Source organism: Lissotriton helveticus, chromosome 8 (assembly GCF_964261635.1).
Source record: "Lissotriton helveticus chromosome 8, aLisHel1.1, whole genome shotgun sequence".
NCBI classification, from domain to species: domain Eukaryota; kingdom Metazoa; phylum Chordata; class Amphibia; order Caudata; family Salamandridae; genus Lissotriton; species Lissotriton helveticus.
In genome coordinates, this window is record NC_136069.1 from 818616717 (window position 1) to 818633801 (window position 17085).

The 17085-nt window shown below is 40.8% G+C and overlaps 10 non-coding genes across 10 annotated transcripts; all 10 read left to right on the top strand.

The window, feature by feature from the left end:
- The first annotated feature begins 5432 nt into the window (after positions 1–5432).
- TRNAP-UGG (transfer RNA proline (anticodon UGG)) lies at positions 5433–5504 on the top strand. Its single transcript has one exon. It is a non-coding gene; the product is annotated as a tRNA-Pro (tRNA).
- Positions 5505–5792: 288 nt separating this feature from the next.
- TRNAV-CAC (transfer RNA valine (anticodon CAC)) lies at positions 5793–5865 on the top strand. The gene has a single exon. It is a non-coding gene; the product is annotated as a tRNA-Val (tRNA).
- Positions 5866–8054: 2189 nt separating this feature from the next.
- Positions 8055–8126, top strand: TRNAP-AGG (transfer RNA proline (anticodon AGG)). Its single transcript has one exon. It is a non-coding gene; the product is annotated as a tRNA-Pro (tRNA).
- Positions 8127–8414: 288 nt separating this feature from the next.
- On the top strand, positions 8415–8487 carry TRNAV-CAC (transfer RNA valine (anticodon CAC)). Its single transcript has one exon. It is a non-coding gene; the product is annotated as a tRNA-Val (tRNA).
- A 2150-nt stretch (positions 8488–10637) lies between these two features.
- On the top strand, positions 10638–10709 carry TRNAP-UGG (transfer RNA proline (anticodon UGG)). Its single transcript has one exon. It is a non-coding gene; the product is annotated as a tRNA-Pro (tRNA).
- Positions 10710–10997: 288 nt separating this feature from the next.
- Positions 10998–11070, top strand: TRNAV-CAC (transfer RNA valine (anticodon CAC)). Its single transcript has one exon. It is a non-coding gene; the product is annotated as a tRNA-Val (tRNA).
- Positions 11071–13181: 2111 nt separating this feature from the next.
- Positions 13182–13253, top strand: TRNAP-UGG (transfer RNA proline (anticodon UGG)). Its single transcript has one exon. It is a non-coding gene; the product is annotated as a tRNA-Pro (tRNA).
- A 288-nt stretch (positions 13254–13541) lies between these two features.
- TRNAV-CAC (transfer RNA valine (anticodon CAC)) lies at positions 13542–13614 on the top strand. The gene has a single exon. It is a non-coding gene; the product is annotated as a tRNA-Val (tRNA).
- Positions 13615–15759: 2145 nt separating this feature from the next.
- On the top strand, positions 15760–15831 carry TRNAP-UGG (transfer RNA proline (anticodon UGG)). Its single transcript has one exon. It is a non-coding gene; the product is annotated as a tRNA-Pro (tRNA).
- A 287-nt stretch (positions 15832–16118) lies between these two features.
- TRNAV-CAC (transfer RNA valine (anticodon CAC)) lies at positions 16119–16191 on the top strand. The gene has a single exon. It is a non-coding gene; the product is annotated as a tRNA-Val (tRNA).
- The last annotated feature ends 894 nt before the right edge of the window (positions 16192–17085 follow it).

Consider the following 17085-nt stretch of genomic DNA (forward strand, 5'->3'; position numbering starts at 1 on the left):
AAAGAGATACAGATGCTAAGGTTTACCGTTTCATTATTGATTTGAGGGAAATAAACAAGATAGTAGTGCCTCAGTACCCAGTGGTGTCTGACATCACCACGTTGCTTACGTTGGTTCCATCGACGGCAACTACTTTTACAGTTATCGATTTGAAGAATGCCTTCTTTTCGATCCCTGTACATCCTGACAGTCGATATCTATTCGGCTTTACATTAAATAATAAATCGTACAGATTCTGTCGAATTCCTCAAGGCTATACTGAAAGTCCTAGCATTTATAGTCAGGCATTAAAAAGACAGCTTGATTCCTTTGACTTACAAGAGGGAGTGGTTCTCATTCAATATGTAGACGATATCTTACTTGCTGCAGACACGCCAGAACAATGTGAGAAGAGCACCTTTGCTTTGCTTTCCTTCCTGGCCAAACATAATCATAAAGTTTCAAAGAAAAAGCTACAATATTGTAGACCAAAGGTGACCTACCTCGGTCATCTTTTGTCTAAGGAGGGCCGTGCATTGACAACAGATCGAATTCAAGCAATCCTAGATACTCCAGTCCCTCGCACTCAGAAGGATGTTCGCGCCTTTATAGGTTTGACGTCTTTTTGTAGGCAATGGATATTGGGTTTTTCACATATCGTTAAACCATTGTTAGCATTGTTGTCTAAAGATACACCGATTCCCATTGAATGGACGGATGAATGTCAGAATGCTTTTGGACAATTGAGACAAGCTCTTTGTTCTGCACCAGTGTTAGGTACACCTGATTACACGAAGATTTTTACATTATATGTACACGAGAAGGATGGGTGTGCATTGTCAATGTTAGTGCAGACACACGGAGATAAACAGAGGCCTTGTGCATACTTCTCGGCGGTACTCGACCCTGTGGCTCGAGGATTGCCTGGATGTTTTCGAGCAGTTGCAGCAACAGCAGTTGCGATACGACAAAGTGAGGGAATAGTTTTGTCACACAAATTGTTGGTGCTAGTTCCCCATGCAGTAGATGCGTTACTGAATCAAACGAAAACACAGCATCTAACTAGTGCCCGTTTGACAGGATATGAGCTAACGTTGTTGGCGCCGCACATCACACTAAAACGATGTGCAACACTAAATCCTGCTACTTTATTGCCGGATCCTGTTGCTGAGACCCAGAAGGAAGAACAACATGATTGTGTTTTTCTGACTGAGGAACAGACAAAGGGTCGTATCGATTTACAGGATACGCCATTTCCAGATGTAGATGGGGAACTGTGGGTTGATGGGTCATGTGTGAGGCTACCAGATGGTACGACTTCCGCAGCTTATGCGATCACGACACTTAAGACTGTGGTAGAAGCAGCACGGATACCCCAAAAATCGGCTCAAGCGGCTGAGTTAATAGCCTTAACGAAGGCATGTGAGTTAAGTGCTGGATTATGTGTGAACATTTACACGGATAGTCGTTACGCTTTTGGAGTAGTGCATGATTTTGGCCTACTTTGGAAGGAACGAGGATTCCTGACTTCACACGGAGTACACATCATGCATGGAGAGTTGGTACGCGATCTCCTGAATGCACTGTTATGCCCAAAGAAAGTTGCAATAGTCAAGTGCAGTGCACATAAAAAGGTGACGGACAAAATAGGACAGGGCAATGCTTTTGCTGATCGCATTGCGAGAGAGACCGCTATGCTGCAAAATAATTTCCCCATGTATGTGGTGAAGTCACAAGCTGAGCGGTGGCATGATGCTAGAGAAGAAATATTCGATATACAGAAGTCAGCATCAGAGGCAGAACTTGTGAAATGGGCCACCGAGGGAGTATTGGATGATGAGGGTTGCTGGCGTAGTAAAGATATGGAGAGATGGAAACTACCCATGGCCTATTTACAAACAATGGTGCAAATGACACATGGACTGGCACACATTGGAGCTCTCGCAATTACTAAATTGCTTACACGAGTTTGGGAAAATGCTGACATTGCTAGCACGGCTAAGAGAGTAGTGCAGACCTGTCTGATATGTTTGCAGCACAATCCTGGACAAGGGACTTATACTCCTAAAGGTGGGTTTGTTCCACCTACTGCACCATTCGAAGTACTACAAATGGATTACATCCAGCTGGAACGCTGTAATAATCTCAAGTATGTTCTAGTAGTGGTGTGTGCCTTCAGCAAATGGATTGAGGCTTACCCTACGAAAGACAATACAGCGTTGACAACAGCTAAGGTGTTACTGAAGGAGTACTTCCCGCGCTACGGTGTTTGTAAACTTATGTGGAGTGATAATGGCCCTCATTTCATTGGAAAAGTAGTGGAATATGTCCTGAAAGGATTGGGAATCAAACAACGATTCCATGCTGTCTTTCATCCGCAATCAGCAGGTTTAGTAGAACGATACAATGCAACTCTGAAGCTGAAGCTAGCAAAGATAGTGGCATCTACATCTCTGAAATGGCCGGACGCTTTGCCTCTGGCATTGCTGTCCATTCGATCAGTGCCACATTCTCGATCTGGCCTCACACCCTATGAAGTAGTGTTTGGAAGGCCTATGAATATCTGGGGAGTTCCAAAACCTCGTTTGATACATGATATGCCTTGTATAATGATGAACGATTATCTGGCACGATTAACAAATGATTTGCTTTCTATTCATCAACAGGTTCGAGAGGCGCTCCCTGATAACTCCGCTGGTGAGGCTCACGATCTCCGTCCTGGGGACCACGTGATGGTCAAAATCTTTGAGCGATCCAGCAGTTTGGAACCGAGATGGCATGGCCCTGAGCAAGTGCTGCTGGCTACGCGAACTGCTGTGAGAGTCACCAATAAGAAGCGGTGGATTCATTCAACGCACTGCCGACGTGTCTCTCCGGATCTGGTGAGCCCTGTGGTGCTATCCGACTACAGAAAGATTTTGGATACAGAAAAGAACCCAGCTGTCACGCCTGATGAATTGGAGGGAGCCTTCCCGGACCACGTTGTTTCGGATAAAGTGAAGTACAATCTACGACCCAGGAAATAAGATTCCTTTTGTGTTTTTGAAACTGGTTGGTAACCGCTCTGAGGTTTGTGAAACGGAAGCCGGGAATATCAAGGGGGGGGGATCAGTTCTGCCCAGTGTAGTGACACCCGTCTTGAATCCCGGAGAACAAATCAACGGCAGCCTCGGTTCAGAACCATCGTTTTATTTTTTCTCGCTTAGTGTTGCTTTTTGAAGAGTATTGTTTTATGAACTATGGCATCTCCTTCGACACGAAAAGGGAGAATTCTTGGTGCTGTTTTGTTTGTCTTGACCGTAGTGGTGATCGCAGTATTAGCTTGGACTATAGAACTGTTGTTTCCTGCACGAGAACATTTACTGCCCACCACTCCAAGTCCGTCTGAACATTTTCATTTCACTCTGCCTTTTCACGAAGAAAGACATAGGCAGACTTATTTGAATAACAGTTTTATTAAGATTCTGCATCATACTCATAACATGACCAACACGTCCAATTGTTGGGTATGTGGAATGTTGCCCGGACACCAGAAGAAGGGAGGAACACCACTCATTCCTCTCCCGTTTTCTCATAATGGTTCTTGTCATGCTTGGTACACTCTTCTTTTTACTCTGCGATGGCCAACGAAAGGTGGATTACTTTTTCGGTTGAATAAAATATGCTATAACGATAAAGATGGCTATCCACACGCTGAAGGAACTAAATTTGAATGGGAAGAATATCGTCCGGACAATGTTTCTACACCTCGTGTGTATACGAATCAAAGATTTATAAATGTTACGAACATGCATATAATAACCGTCATCGATACAAAAGCGGATTTGTGTATTAGAAATAAAGGTACAATCCCCGTAGGTCGCAGTGAATGTAATATTACACTTACCTTTGATACACCAACTGGAATTGCATTTGTAGCTTCGCATAACACATATTTTATTTGTGGAAATAAGGGATATCACCGTCTACCTTTGGGATGGTTAGGAACGTGTTATGTAGCATTTGTATTACCACCTGTGTTTATCGCTCCTCCCATGTATCACAATGATTATGTTTTGTACCATGATTTCATATTGAATAGAGTGAAACGATCAATAGACCTTGATGAAATAGACCAGACTGATACCACTTTACAACAATATGTAGATTTCAATTTGGGGTTATTTTCATTCGTAGGAGCTGCATTAAATAGTAGAAAGATAAGGCGGCTTACACGTGTGGTGGAAGCCGTTGCTAACGAAACTGCTTCTGCTTTAGGGAACATTACTGAGGAATTGCAAATTACCAGAATTGTAGCGCTCCAGAATAGAATGGTTCTAGATGTGATACTAGCTGATAGAGGTGGAGCATGCCGCGTCATCGGAAGTAGTTGTTGCGTGTACGTACCAGATAACTCACCTTCTGTATATGATTCGATTACAAAATTACATAAGATAGCTGCTGAGATCCACCCAGAAAATGGAACATGGACTTTTTCTGGTTGGTTCTGGACTCTGCTTAGTACTTGGGGTTGGAAATTATTAACGATTCTCTGTGTTTTTATTGGAGTATTATTTTTCCTTTGTCTATGTATTCAATGTGGCCCTATATTATGTTCTGTATGTATCACAGCCTGCATTCCGTCCAAACGAACTATTGTCAAGCAAGAGAAACTGAGCAATGATGAAGTATTGAAAATTATGGCTATTAACATTGAGGATGAACGTTCTGACTATGTCCACTATGAGGTAGCTTTTGCTAAACGCTAAAAGGGCCGTCTGTCGTGTTTTGGCAGCTCCTGAGTTAGCGTTTAGCACAGCTACACGGTCTTTTCTGTTAACTTGACCAAAACGAACGGGGGCCATTTTGAATCCCTCTGACTTCCGTTTCAATGAACACGCTGCCTCGTGGTCAGTGTGCCCTTTTGTCCTTTCTCGATACCCATGGTCACTAGTCTGCTCGGCAACAGGCTATTTTTAGTACTGGTCAAGCGCACATGCGCATTACGCACCAATTGGTCACTCTTCAGGAATGTTCATGCTAACTGACCAGTGCTGTCGAAACTCCTCCCACGTGTTGGCTGTGTTCCAAAAATGACCTTATATGTACCTAAAATGTGTAAACTTGTAACCGCCTATCTTTTTATTGCTATTAAACCATATAAAAGAGGTCGCGCACCGATGTTCGGTGTGCTACTTCTTACATTACCGAAGGGTGCTGTAGGAATGTATCACCACCCCATGGGGTCTTAATAAACTTGTCTTTTACCTTTTCCAGTGTCCGTGCCAACTTCTATACTAAGGTGTTCGAGAGTTTAGCAGAGTATGTAGGCCTGATTTGAACCCAACACCACAGGGTAAGTTGACACTGAATTTCCTGTGAATTCACAGACCAAGCATGAAAAAGACCCCAGCATGATCTTCATTGCGGGCTTAGAGCTGGTATTACCTTTTCAGAGGTGAGGGTCTTTCAACGGCTCGTTGGTCTAGGGTTATGATTCTCGCTTTGGGTGCGAGAGGTCCCGGGTTCAAATCCCGGACGAGCCCTTTCATTGGTGCTCTTTTGAAGTATGCATTTCAAAGCCAATATCAATTTTCTCTTTGCAGTAGTGGATGATTATTTGCTAGAGTCTCATGCTTTTAACCTTGCCCTGCCTGAGCAAATAGGAAACATTTCTCTTTAAGCATTTTGCAAAAATGCTGAACTTGCAAGGCATACACAAGCGTTCAGATAGGGCTGTCGGGCAGGTTGCATGAAAGAAATCTAAAACCAGATGCCCTTGGAATAGTCTGTTTTGAGCAGTTTCATCACAGAAGAATCACCTGTAGGTATCTGTTTCTGTAGTGTAGTGGTTATCACGTTCGCCTCACACGCGAAAGGTCCCCGGTTCGAAACCGGGCAGAAACACTAGTTATATTGTCTTGGCTGCAATGTTGAGAGTTGCCGTTTTGCATGAAATTGTCCAGGCCCTGAAGATGGGTTCATGCAGTCTCGTTCCAAGAAAGTGAATTCTCTTAAAAACAATAACATAATTGGCATGTGGATGTATCTGTTGATTCACAGACCTCACTTTCAAAAGAGCCCTGCATTCGGTTCAATGCTCAACCAGAACAAGCATTAACTTTGAGAATTGTTGGCACCAACAGGCCTCCTATTTTAGTGGAGTGTTTCTGGTTTTAAGTGCTGAGGCTTGGGCTCAATTCCTAGATGATCCTTCTCAAGGTGATAATACAAATGCATCGTCACCTTTTCGTTTAATGTCAGAATTGTTTATTTCCATTTGGTGGTGTATGAATGCTTTCGACAGTATGGGGATTTTTTCTAGCCTTGCATGAATAAAAGCATATCACTCCTCTTTATGTATTTTTCTAATACATTTATATTTGCATCTCCTCTCCTAGCATGCATTTTTGACTATCTTACAGGCTGTATATAATAAGTATCAATTCAGGGGCGCTTCTACTACTCAAATCACAACTGTTCTATCACGACATTGATAAGCAATCTGCATCTGCTTCTGTTGTGTATTGGTTATCATATTTACCTGACGTGTGAAAGTCCCATGTTTGACAGTGCACGTTAACAAAGAAACCAATGATTTTTATTAAAAGTTGTCTTGTGTTTTGGTTACCTTGCATCAGCCAAAACGTGCCAGAGATGACTTCATTTGCAGTCACTTGAAAAGTAGGGATTCTCAAATAAATGGCAAGAGGTTGAAACAAATCCAAAGAAATGCATGGCATATCTATGAGTAGGTGTATGCATGTATCCATATATAAAGATAGATAGATAGATAGATAGATAGATAGATAGATAGATAGATAGATAGATAGATAGAGATATAGATAGATAGATACATAGATAGATAGATAGATAGATAGATAGATAGATAGATAGATAGATAGATAGATAGATAGATAGATAGATAGATAGATAGATAGATAGATAGATAGATAGATAGATAGATAGATAGATAGATAGATATAGGGAGAGAGAGAGCGTTAATATAAACAGAGACTTTATTTTCAATCAAGCGGTATTTTCTTTCCTTTAGGAGCAGAATGTTCTGATCATCAGCGCACCAGAATGTAGTGCTTGGTTGGCAAGCATCACATATTGTGATGTGTTAGCTAAGAGTTCCATGTCCTTCAGACTCATATATTCCTCTGTAGTTGTACCTTGGTGATTCCACAAAACATGGCATCATAATCAGCATTCTACTGCCACAAAGTGGACAGAGAAACCATTTAGAATTTCCCTGAAAAAGAAAAAAAGCATACTTAGGCAGAGCTTTGTGGACAGGAAGGACATTAGAGCAAGTGAGGAATAAGCACTGCTTTTGTTAATTTACATAGGCAGAACAGAGACTGCTGGGAAAAGCCTGAAATTAAAGGCACAGAAAATGCCTGCTTCTGGAGAGAACACTAAGAAGCATTGAAAGTTTTTCCTCTGACCCTGGCCACTCTTAAGAGGAATCCTATGATAGTCAGCAGGACCCACCCTAAAAAGGAAGGGACAGCCATTTGGACCCTTTCCACCTTTTCTATATCTCGCCTGATCGAGCCTGATTGAGCGGATAAGCACATAAGCACATGTACTTCTCATTTTGGGAAGGCATTGCTTAGCTTGTTACCAGCAGCTCAGTTATGTTATGATGTTAGAGGCTATGCAAGGAATGCTTTAGTCCTGCATTAGGCAGTTTTTATTGCTTCTTGCATTAAGAGATAGATAATTAGTCAGAATCTGTGGCCCAGCTATTCACCTTGGCATTCCGATTTGCACAAAGGGAATAAGTATTGGAGAGAAAAGGCAAAATGTGTTTCTTATGTTGTTATGAACAGCTTTTTATTCTTTCTCTTTAGGCGCTAGCCAATGCAGAAATATATAAATAACTGCTGACTTCCTGTAAGACGTGTCCAATGCTGAGACAAAATAAAAGGGGACACTTACAAATGATAGTGCTATCGTTTGAGAAAGGGTAAGTTGACACTGAATTTCCTGTGAATTCACAGACCAAGCATGAAAAAGACCCCAGCATGATCTTCATTGCGGGCTTAGAGCTGGTATTACCTTTTCAGAGGTGAGGGTCTTTCAGCGGCTTTTTGGTCTAGGGGTATGATTCTCGCTTAGGGTGCGAGAGGTCCCGGGTTCAAATCCCGGATGAGCCCTTTCATTGGTGCTCTTTTGAAGTATGCATTTCAAAGCCAATATCAATTTTCTCTTTGCAGTAGTGGATGATTATTTGCTAGAGTCTCATGCTTTTAACCTTGCCCTGCCTGAGCAAATAGGAAACATTTCTCTTTAAGCATTTTGCAAAAATGCTGAACTTGCAAGGCATATACAAGCGTTCAGATAGGGCTGTCGGGCAGGTTGCATGAAAGAAATCTAAAACCAGATGCCCTTGGAATAGCCTGTTTTGAGCAGTTTCATCACAGAAGAATCACCTGTAGGTATCTGTTTCTGTAGTGTAGTGGTTATCACGTTCGCCTCACACGCGAAAGGTCCCCGGTTCGAAACCGGGCAGAAACACTAGTTATATTGTCTTGGCTGCAATGTTGAGAGTTGCCGTTTTGCATGAAATTGTCCAGACCCTGAAGATGGGTTCATGCAGTCTCATTCCAAGAAAGTGAATTCTCTTAAAAACAATAACATAATTGGCATGTGGATGTATCTGTTGATTCACAGACCTCACTTTCAAAAGAGCCCTGCTTTCGGTTCAATGCTCAACCAAAACAAGCATTAACTTTGAGAATTGTTGGCACCAACAGGCCTCTTATTTTAGTGGAGTGTTTCTGGTTTTTAAGTGCTGAGGCTTGGGCTCAATTCCTAGATGATCCTTCTCAAGGTGATGATACAAATGCATCGTCACCTTTTCGTTTAATGTCAGAATTGTTTATTTCCATTTGGTGGTGTATGAATGCTTTCGACAGTATGGGGATTTTTTCTAGCCTTGCATGAATAAAAGCATATCACTCCTCTTTATGTATTTTTCTAATACATTTATATTTGCATCTACTCTCCTAGCATGCATTTTTGACTATCTTACAGGCTGTATATAATAAGTATCAATTCAGGGGCGCTTCTTCTACTCAAATCACAACTGTTCTATCACGACATTGATAAGCAATCTGCATCTGCTTCTGTTGTGTATTGGTTATCATATTTACCTGACGTGTGAAAGTCCCATGTTGGACAGTGCACGTTAACAAAGAAACCAATGATTTTTATTAAAAGTTGTCTTGTGTTTTGGTTACCTTGCATCAGCCAAACCGTGCCAGAGATTACTTCATTTGCAGTCACTTGAAAAGTAGGGATTCTCAAATAAATGGCAAGAGGTTGAAACAAATCCAAAGAAATGCATGGCATATCTATGTGTAGGTGTATGCATGTATCCATATATAAAGATAGATAGATAGATAGATAGATAGATAGATAGATAGATAGATAGATAGATAGATAGATAGATAGATAGATAGATAGATAGATAGATAGATAGATAGATAGATAGATAGATAGATAGATAGATAGATAGATAGATAGATAGATAGATAGATATAGGGAGAGAGAGAGCGTTAATATAAACAGAGACTTTATTTTCAATCAAGCGGTCTTTTCTTTCCTTTAGGAGCAGAATGTTCTGATCATCAGCGCACCAGAATGTAGTGCTTGGTTGGCAAGCATCACATATTGTGATGTGTTAGCTAAGAGTTCCATGTCCTTCAGACTCATATATTCCTCTGTAGTTGTACCTTGGTGATTCAACAAAACATGGCATCATAATCAGCATTCTACTGCCACAGAGTGGACAGAGAAACCATTTAGAATTTCCCTGAAAAAGAAAAAAAGCATACTTAGGCAGAGCTTTGTGGACAGGCAGAACATTAGAGCAAGTGAGGAATAAGCACTGCTTTTGTTAATTTACATAGGCAGAACAGAGACTGCTGGGAAAAACCTGAAATTAAAGGCACAGAAAATGCCTGCTTCTGGAGAGAACACTAAGAAGCATTGAAAGTTTTTCCTCTGACCCTGGCCACTCTTAAGAGGAATCTTATGATAGTCAGCAGGACCCACCCTAAAAAGGAAGGGACAGCCATTTGGACCCTTTCCACCTTTTCTATATCTCGCCTGATCGAGCCTAATTGAGCGCTGATTGAGCGGATAAGCACATAAGCACATGTACTTCTCATTTTGGGAAGGTATTGCTTAGCTTGTTACCAGCAGCTCAGTTATGTTATGATGTTAGAGGCTATGCAAGGAATGCTTTAGTCCTGCATTAGGCAGTTTTTATTGCTTCTTGCATTCAAGAGATAGATAATTAGCCAGAATCTGTGGCCCAGCTATTCACCTTGGCATTCCGATTTGCACAAAGGGAATAAGTATTTGAGAGAAAAGGCAAAATGTGTTTCTTATGTTGTTATGAACAGCTTTTTATTCTTTCTCTTTAGGCTCTAGCCAATGCAGAAATATATAAATAACTGCTGACTTCCTGTAAGACTTGTCCAATGCTGAGAAAAAATAAAAGGGGACACTTACAAATGATAGTGCTATCGTTTGAGAAAGGGTAAGTTGACACTGAATTTCCTGTGAATTCACAGACCAAGCATGAAAAAGACCCCAGCATGATCTTCATTGCGGGCTTAGAGCTGGTATTACCTTTTCAGAGGTGAGGGTCTTTCAACGGCTCGTTGGTCTAGGGGTATGATTCTCGCTTTGGGTGCGAAAGGTCCCGGGTTCAAATCCCGGACGAGCCCTTTCATTGGTGCTCTTTTGAAGTATGCATTTCTAAGCCAATATCAATTTTCTCTTTGCAGTAGTGGATGATTATTTGCTAGAGTCTCATGCTTTTGACCTTGCCCTGCCTGAGCAAATAGGAAACATTTCTCTTTAAGCATTTTGCAAAAATGCTGAACTTGCAAGGCATATACAAGCGTTCAGATAGGGCTGTCGGGCAGGTTGCATGAAAGAAATCTAAAACCAGATGCCCTTGGAATAGTCTGTTTTGAGCAGTTTCATCACAGAAGAATCACCTGTAGGTATCTGTTTCTGTAGTGTAGTGGTTATCACGTTCGCCTCACACGCGAAAGGTCCCCGGTTCGAAACCGGGCAGAAACACTAGTTATCTTGTCTTGGCTGCAATGTTGAGAGTTGCCGTTTTGCATGAAATTGTCCAGGCCCTGAAGATGGGTTCATGCAGTCTCGTTCCAAGAAAGTGAATTCTCTTAAAAACAATAACATAATTGGCATGTGGATGTATCTGTTGATTCACAGACCTCACTTTCAAAAGAGCCCTGCATTCGGTTCAATGCTCAACCAGAACAAGCATTAACTTTGAGAATTGTTGGCACCAACAGGCCTCTTATTTTAGTGGAGTGTTTCTGTTTTTTAAGTGCTGAGGCTTGGGCTCAATTCCTAGATGATCCTTCTCAAGGTGATGATACAAATGCATCGTCACCTTTTCGTTTAATGTCAAAATTGTTTATTTCCATTTGGTGGTGTATGAATGCTTTCGACAGTATGGGGAGTTTTTTCTAGCCTTGCATGAATAAAAGCATATCACTCCTCTTTATGTATTTTTCTAATACATTTATATTTGCATCTCCTCTCCTAGCATGCATTTTTGACTATCTTACAGGCTGTATATAATAAGTATCAATTCAGGGGCGCTTCTACTACTCAAATCACAACTGTTCTATCACGACATTGATAAGCAATCTGCATCTGCTTCTGTTGTGTATTGGTTATCATATTTACCTGACGTGTGAAAGTCCCATGTTTGACAGTGCACGTTAACAAAGAAACCAATGATTTTTATTAAAAGTTGTCTTGTGTTTTGGTTACCTTGCATCAGCCAAAACGTGCCAGAGATGACTTCATTTGCAGTCACTTGAAAAGTAGGGATTCTCAAATAAATGGCAAGAGGTTGAAACAAATCCAAAGAAATGCATGGCATATCTATGAGTAGGTGTATGCATGTATCCATATATAAAGATAGATAGATAGATAGATAGATCGATAGATAGATAGATAGATAGATAGATAGATAGATAGATAGATAGATAGATAGATAGATAGATAGATAGATAGATAGATAGATAGATATAGGGAGAGAGAGAGCGTTAATATAAACAGAGACTTTATTTTCAATCAAGCGGTATTTTCTTTCCTTTAGGAGCAGAATGTTCTGATCATCAGCGCACCAGAATGTAGTGCTTGGTTGGCAAGCATCACATATTGTGATGTGTTAGCTAAGAGTTCCATGTCCTTCAGACTCATATATTCCTCTGTAGTTGTACCTTGGTGATTCCACAAAACATGGCATCATAATCAGCATTCTACTGCCACAGAGTGGACAGAGAAACCATTTAGAATTTCCCTGAAAAAGAAAAAAAGCATACTTAGGCAGAGCTTTGTGGACAGGAAGGACATTAGAGCAAGTGAGGAATAAGCACAGCTTTTGTTAATTTACATAGGCAGAACAGAGACTACTGGGAAAAGCCTGAAATTAAAGGCACAGAAAATGCCTGCTTCTGGAGAGAACACTAAGAAGCATTGAAAGTTTTTCCTCTGACCCTGGCCACTCTTAAGAGGAATCCTATGATAGTCAGCAGGACCCACCCTAAAAAGGAAGGGACAGCCATTTGGACGCTTTCCACCTTTCCTTGATCGAGCCTGATCGAGCCTGATCGAGCGCTGATTGAGCGGATAAGCACATAAGCACATGTACTTCTCATTTTGGGAAGGCATTGCTTAGCTTGTTACCAGCAGCTCAGTTATGTTATGATGTTAGAGGCTATGCAAGGAATGCTTTAGTCCTGCATTAGGCAGTTTTTATTGCTTCTTGCATTCAAGAGATAGATAACTAGCCAGAATCTGTGGCCCAGCTATTCACCTTGGCATTCCGATTTGCACAAAGGGAATAAGTATTTGAGAGAAAAGGCAAAATGTGTTTCTTATGTTGTTATGAACAGCTTTTTATTCTTTCTCTTTAGGCTCTAGCCAATGCAGAAATATATAAATAACTGCTGACTTCCTGTAAGACTTGTCCAATGCTGAGAAAAAATAAAAGGGGACACTTACAAATGATAGTGCTATCGTTTGAGAAAGGGTAAGTTGACACTGAATTTCCTGTGAATTCACAGACCAAGCATGAAAAAGACCCCAGCATGATCTTCATTGCGGGCTTAGAGCTGGTATTACCTTTTCAGAGGTGAGGGTCTTTCAACGGCTCGTTGGTCTAGGGGTATGATTCTCGCTTTGGGTGCGAGAGGTCCCGGGTTCAAATCCCAGACGAGCCCTTTCATTGGTGCTCTTTTGAAGTATGCATTTCAAAGCCAATATCAATTTTCTCTTTGCAGTAGTGGATGATTATTTGCTAGAGTCTCATGCTTTTAACCTTGCCCTGCCTGAGCAAATAGGAAACATTTCTCTTTAAGCATTTTGCAAAAATGCTGAACTTGCAAGGCATATACAAGCGTTCAGATAGGGCTGTCGGGCAGGTTGCATGAAAGAAATCTAAAACCAGATGCCCTTGGAATAGTCTGTTTTGAGCAGTTTCATCACAGAAGAATCACCTGTAGGTATCTGTTTCTGTAGTGTAGTGGTTATCACGTTCGCCTCACACGCGAAAGGTCCCCGGTTCGAAACCGGGCAGAAACACTAGTTATATTGTCTTGGCTGCAATGTTGAGAGTTGCCGTTTTGCATGAAATTGTCCAGGCCCTGAAGATGGGTTCATGCAGTCTCGTTCCAAGAAAGTGAATTCTCTTAAAAACAATAACATAATTGGCATGTGGATGTATCTGTTGATTCACAGACCTCACTTTCAAAAGAGCCCTGCATTCGGTTCAATGCTCAACCAGAACAAGCATTAACTTTGAGAATTGTTGGCACCAACAGGCCTCCTATTTTAGTGGAGTGTTTCTGGTTTTAAGTGCTGAGGCTTGGGCTCAATTCCTAGATGATCCTTCTCAAGGTGATGATACAAATGCATCGTCACCTTTTCGTTTAATGTCAGAATTGTTTATTTCCATTTGGTGGTGTATGAATGCTTTCGACAGTATGGGGATTTTTTCTAGCCTTGCATGAATAAAAGCATATCACTCCTCTTTATGTCTTTTTCTAATACATTTATATTTGCATCTCCTCTCCTAGCATGCATTTTTGTCTATCTTACAGGCTGTATATAATAAGTATCAATTCAGGGGCGCTTCTACTACTCAAATCACAACTGTTCTATCACGACATTGATAAGCAATCTGCATCTGCTTCTGTTGTGTATTGGTTATCATATTTACCTGACGTGTGAAAGTCCCATGTTTGACAGTGCACGTTAACAAAGAAACCAATGATTTTTATTAAAAGTTGTCTTGTGTTTTGGTTACCTTGCATCAGCCAAAACGTGCCAGAGATGACTTCATTTGCAGTCACTTGAAAAGTAGGGATTCTCAAATAAATGGCAAGAGGTTGAAACAAATCCAAAGAAATGCATGGCATATCTATGAGTAGGTGTATGCATGTATCCATATATAAAGATAGATAGATAGATAGATAGATAGATAGATAGATATATAGATAGATAGATAGATAGATAGATAGATAGATAGATAGATAGATAGATAGATAGATAGATAGATAGATAGATAGATAGATAGATAGATAGATAGATAGATAGATAGATAGATAGATAGATATAGGGAGAGAGAGAGCGTTAATATAAACAGAGACTTTATTTTCAATCAAGCGGTATTTTCTTTCCTTTAGGAGCAGAATGTTCTGATCATCAGCGCACCAGAATGTAGTGCTTGGTTGGCAAGCATCACATATTGTGATGTGTTAGCTAAGAGTTCCATGTCCTTCAGACTCATATATTCCTCTGTAGTTGTACCTTGGTGATTCCACAAAACATGGCATCATAATCAGCATTCTACTGCCACAGAGTGGACAGAGAAACCATTTAGAATTTCCCTGAAAAAGAAAAAAAGCATACTTTGGCAGAGCTTTGTGGACAGGAAGGACATTAGAGCAAGTGAGGAATAAGCACTGCTTTTGTTAATTTACATAGGCAGAACAGAGACTGCTGGGAAAAGCCTGAAATTAAAGGCACAGAAAATGCCTGCTTCTGGAGAGAACACTAAGAAGCATTGAAAGTTTTTCCTCTGACCCTGGCCACTCTTAAGAGGAATCCTATGATAGTCAGCAGGACCCACCCTAAAAAGGAAGGGACAGCCATTTGGACCCTTTCCACCTTTTCTATATCTCGCCTGATCGAGCCTGATTGAGCGGATAAGCACATAAGCACATGTACTTCTCATTTTGGGAAGGCATTGCTTAGCTTGTTACCAGCAGCTCAGTTATGTTATGATGTTAGAGGCTATGCAAGGAATGCTTTAGTCCTGCATTAGGCAGTTTTTATTGCTTCTTGCATTAAGAGATAGATAAATAGCCAGAATCTGTGGCCCAGCTATTCACCTTGGCATTCCGATTTGCACAAAGGGAATAAGTATTGGAGAGAAAAGGCAAAATGTGTTTCTTATGTTGTTATGAACAGCTTTTTATTCTTTCTCTTTAGGCGCTAGCCAATGCAGAAATATATAAATAACTGCTGACTTCCTGTAAGACGTGTCCAATGCTGAGACAAAATAAAAGGGGACACTTACAAATGATAGTGCTATCGTTTGAGAAAGGGTAAGTTGACACTGAATTTCCTGTGAATTCACAGACCAAGCATGAAAAAGACCCCAGCATGATCTTCATTGCGGGCTTAGAGCTGGTATTACCTTTTCAGAGGTGAGGGTCTTTCAACGGCTCGTTGGTCTAGGGGTATGATTCTCGCTTTGGGTGCGAGAGGTCCCGGGTTCAAATCCCAGACGAGCCCTTTCATTGGTGCTCTTTTGAAGTATGCATTTCAAAGCCAATATCAATTTTCTCTTTGCAGTAGTGGATGATTATTTGCTAGAGTCTCATGCTTTTAACCTTGCCCTGCCTGAGCAAATAGGAAACATTTCTCTTTAAGCATTTTGCAAAATGCTGAACTTGCAAGGCATATACAAGCGTTCAGAAAGGGCTGTCGGGCAGGTTGCATGAAAGAAATCTAAAACCAGATGCCCTTGGAATAGTCTGTTTTGAGCAGTTTCATCACAGAAGAATCACCTGTAGGTATCTGTTTCTGTAGTGTAGTGGTTATCACATTCGCCTCACACGCGAAAGGTCCCTGGTTCGAAACCGGGCAGAAACACTAGTTATATTGTCTTGGCTGCAATGTTGAGAGTTGCCGTTTTGCATGAAATTGTCCAGGCCCTGAAGATGGGTTTATGCAGTCTCGTTCCAAGAAAGTGAATTCTCTTAAAAACAATAACATAATTGGCATGTGGATGTATCTGTTGATTCACAGACCTCACTTTCAAAAGAGCCCTGCATTCGGTTCAATGCTCAACCAGAACAAGCATTAACTTTGAGAATTGTTGGCACCAACAGGCCTCCTATTTTAGTGGAGTGTTTCTGGTTTTAAGTGCTGAGGCTTGGGCTCAATTCCTAGATGATCCTTCTCAAGGTGATGATACAAATGCATCGTCACCTTTTCGTTTAATGTCAGAATTGTTTATTTCCATTTGGTGGTGTATGAATGCTTTCGACAGTATGGGGATTTTTTCTAGCCTTGCATGAATAAAAGCATATCACTCCTCTTTATGTATTTTTCTAATACATTTATATTTGCATCTCCTCTCCTAGCATGCATTTTTGACTATCTTACAGGCTGTATATAATAAGTATCAATTCAGGGGCGCTTCTACTACTCAAATCACAACTGTTCTATCACGACATTGATAAGCAATCTGCATCTGCTTCTGTTGTGTATTGGTTATCATATTTACCTGACGTGTGAAAGTCCCATGTTTGACAGTGCACGTTAACAAAGAAACCAATGATTTTTATTAAAAGTTGTCTTGTGTTTTGGTTACCTTGCATCAGCCAAAACGTGCCAGAGATGACTTCATTTGCAGTCACTTGAAAAGTAGGGATTCTCAAATAAATGGCAAGAGGTTGAAACAAATCCAAAGAAATGCATGGCATATCTATGAGTAGGTGTATGCATGTATCCATATATAAAGATAGATAGATAGATAGATAG